This window comes from Neophocaena asiaeorientalis, unplaced genomic scaffold (genome assembly GCF_003031525.2).
Source record: "Neophocaena asiaeorientalis asiaeorientalis breed wild unplaced genomic scaffold, Neophocaena_asiaeorientalis_V1.1 scaffold130, whole genome shotgun sequence".
Lineage (NCBI taxonomy): Eukaryota > Metazoa > Chordata > Mammalia > Artiodactyla > Phocoenidae > Neophocaena > Neophocaena asiaeorientalis.
In genome coordinates, this window is record NW_020173397.1 from 8,722,918 (window position 1) to 8,726,228 (window position 3,311).

General features: G+C 48.0%; 1 protein-coding gene across 1 annotated transcript in view; it reads left to right on the forward strand.

Annotated features, from left to right (window-relative positions):
- The window catches only part of RYBP (RING1 and YY1 binding protein), a 200,542-nt gene that overhangs the window by 35,215 nt on the left and 162,016 nt on the right, over positions 1-3,311 (forward strand). The window lies entirely within an intron of this gene.

Sequence of the window (3,311 nt, forward strand, 5' to 3'; positions counted from 1 at the left end):
ACAAATTGAGATAACATCCACCTCCAGCTCTGCACTGTAACGACGTGCTGTCTGTCGTGCGTCAGCTATACTTCAACAATGAGATTTTCAAGAGCACAATACTCTATTATTTGGGGGGCACACTAGGTACCTCCAAAGAAGCAAGCAAGTGCTTACTGGGAGGGGGAGGGAGAAGCTTGCGGCAGGATGGGTCCTGGAGGCTCTGGAGTGGAAACTCACCTTACTCACCTTGCTGGTGGTTCAGTAGTTGTTTGTGGGTCATGCTTTGTGAAGCCTTGTGTGTATGCTTTTGGTGTTTGTAAGTTCAAATGCTGTATTTTACAACTTTAAAAGGGTTACAGGGCTTCCCTGGTGGTGCAGTGGTTGAGAGTCCGCCTGCCGATGCAGGGGACTGGGGTTCGTGCCCCGGTCCAGGAAGATCCCACATGCCGCGGAGCGGCTGGGCCCGTGAGCCATGGCCGCTGAGCCTGCGCGTCCATCCAGAGCCTGTGCTCCGCAACGGGAGAAGCCACAACAGTGAGAGGCCCGCGTACTGCAAAACAAAAAAAAAAGGGTTAACAAAATAATGAAATTGGCCTCCCGGGTTGGTGGGAGCATTCTTTGAGATGTGCATTTGGCGTTCTGGCACATAGTAGGTGCCCAGTGAACAGGGCATGAGTCCAGTGACCTGCCCTTCCCGGGTCCTCATTCAGCCCAGGACAGCTCAGCAGGTGGTCAGGCCCAGAACCCTGAGGAGCCCACCAAAGAGAAGAGGGGGTAGGAGTTATTGACAAACTCATGGGACAGTGAGAAATGTATTAAGAGTTGTCTGCATCCCAGCCCAAAGTAGTTTCAGAAAGGAGCTGTTCTGATGGCTTTTGTGTTCCTTGTTTATTCATTCCATCCACAAATATTTACCGATCACCTGCCATGTGACGGGCAAGGTGACAGCTAAAGGGGATACTGTGGTGGGCAAGACAGAGCCCCTCCTTTCAGTGCTTCCAGGCTAGTAGAGCAGCAGACGTTTAAACAGACAGATTCCACCCGTGGCGGTCGTGAAGGAGAGAGGAAGTGCAGGGCACTGGCTGATCAGGTAGGACGGCCACCTCGCCTAGTCTTTCATTTTCATTTTGGGGACACGGTGGTGCCAGAAAAGTCTTCCTGAAAGAGGCGACATATATACTGCACCCTAGAGTTACCTGGTCTAGCACGTTCTAGACAGGGAAAAAGGATGTGCAAAAGCCCGGAGGTGGGAAGGAGAGGGTGGAGACTTGACTGTAAAAATATTTAGGTGGCTGGAGTACCTGGGAGGGGGCAGGGGGGGTGTCGCTGTGGGGAGGAGACCAGAAAGGGAAGTCAGGGTTCGTTCATGAAGGGCTTTCCCTGCCTGGTAAGGAGTCCGGAGAGTGTAGAGTCGGGGCGTTTCGTCGTCAGGTTTGCATTTTGGAAGAAGCGTGGCAGCTGCCATCTCTGTTAGAAGTGGATGGCTGCTCTGGGCAAGCAAAGCCAGCCTCCCACTCTGGAACAGGAGCCGACCTTCTCAGGAGAGTCGCCCTCACCCTCCTACCAAGGCCGGTTTTTTGTCAAAGGACCAGGGAAGCCCATTTCTGCCCAACTCTGAGAGAACTCCTGCTGTCAGGGCATCGTGGATGACAAGTCTTGGAGGATTGGGGACTCTCGGTGTTGGTGCAAGGAACTTGCCTGCAGCGCCTGGCCCGGTGCCCTTCATGAAGCAGGAACTCAAATAATGCTTGCTGATGGGCTACTGAGGCTGCCTCCGCCTTGCTTTAGTTTTTCTTAATTTCTAGGACTGTGATGGACTGAGGAAGTAAGACTCCTAGGTATGCTGCACTACTGAAACCTAAAACTCTAAATGTCCATTTGTTTTGTGGTCAACATTTAACTGTCTAGCTGATGGAAGGCTCATTTCTCAAAGAGGATTCTTTGCTCAGATGTTATTAGTGAGAATGAGGGTCCCACACAGAGCATGTTAAAATGCAGATTCCTAGGACCCACCGTTTCCTCTGGGAATTTTAATTCAGTAGGTATATCAGTCACCTTTGGCTCGGTTATGCTGCAGTAACAAATAACTCCTCACATCTCAGTGGCTTGTAACAAGAAAAGGTTTTGTTTCTTACTCACAGTACGTGTTGACCGTAACATGAAACTGTAACATTTTTGTTTTATCAGTTAGTATGCCATACTTCTTCACTTAAGGACACGGACTGAAGGAACAGCGTCTATAGGGGACACGCCACTCTTGTATCAAAGGTGAATAATCATCTTAGAGGAAAGAAGGAGTGAATGATTTGGGAGCAGTAATACTTTCTGGACAGGTGGTCTGGGGTGGGGCCTGGGACTATGCATTTTTAGTAGTATTTGCAGGTGAATCTGCTGCAGGAGCTCAGATGACGACACTTTGAGGACCTCTGGGCGATCACATGTTAGGATAACAAAAGACATCGGTCTGGACTAGTTTCTCAAAGTGCAGAGTTGGGCGGTTTCCTGTCTCTCTGCCTGACACTTTAATCTTCCACTGATTCCTTTCTCCTTTTACTGTTTTATCTTAGAAGCCTTCTGGGCTCTGAATCCTCCACATTTAAGCCTTTCATCTTAGATCTTTCTGTCATACCTCCAGCTTTGTTTTCTGCTAAACACAGTAAGTCTGGTTTCAAAAAGTAATACATGTGAACGGGCATGCATGCGTTTGTGTGTTCTCCCTGCCTGAGTAGGTATTTGCACTTTAACCAGGTTATTTTCATGATGCCGAGCTCCTGAAATGATGAGAATTTCAGGGACCTTAACCCGTCGTAATGGGTGGTGGTATTAGGGTCCTGTTCTCTAGCCTCCCTCCCCCATGGATGGAGCATCTCTCTGCTCCCTTGTGATTATCTCTGGCGCTGCGTCTGCTACCTGGTGTTATAATAATCTATTCAGGTCTGTCTCCCTTGCTAGATGATGAGGTCCTTGAGGGCAGAAGCTTTGAGTTCTTCTATCCCCTGCATGCAAAAATGTTTAATGAATGAATGCACGTTTGTTTCTTGCATATCATTGCGACCCACTCTTGAAGCATTTTTTTAATTGGCTTTTTTTTTTTTTTTTTTGCTCACGTCCTCGCATCCCTCTCCAATTCCTTAGAACTGCACTTTCCAATATGGTAGCCATCAGACACATGCTGCTGAGCTGTTGAACTGTGGCTACTCTGAACTTATATGTAAAACACTAGACTTAAAGCACTGGATTTCAGAGACTTAGCACAATAAAAATGTAAAATATCTCATTGTACTTAAATATCTAATCAATATCCCATTCATAGTTTTTATGGCGGTTCG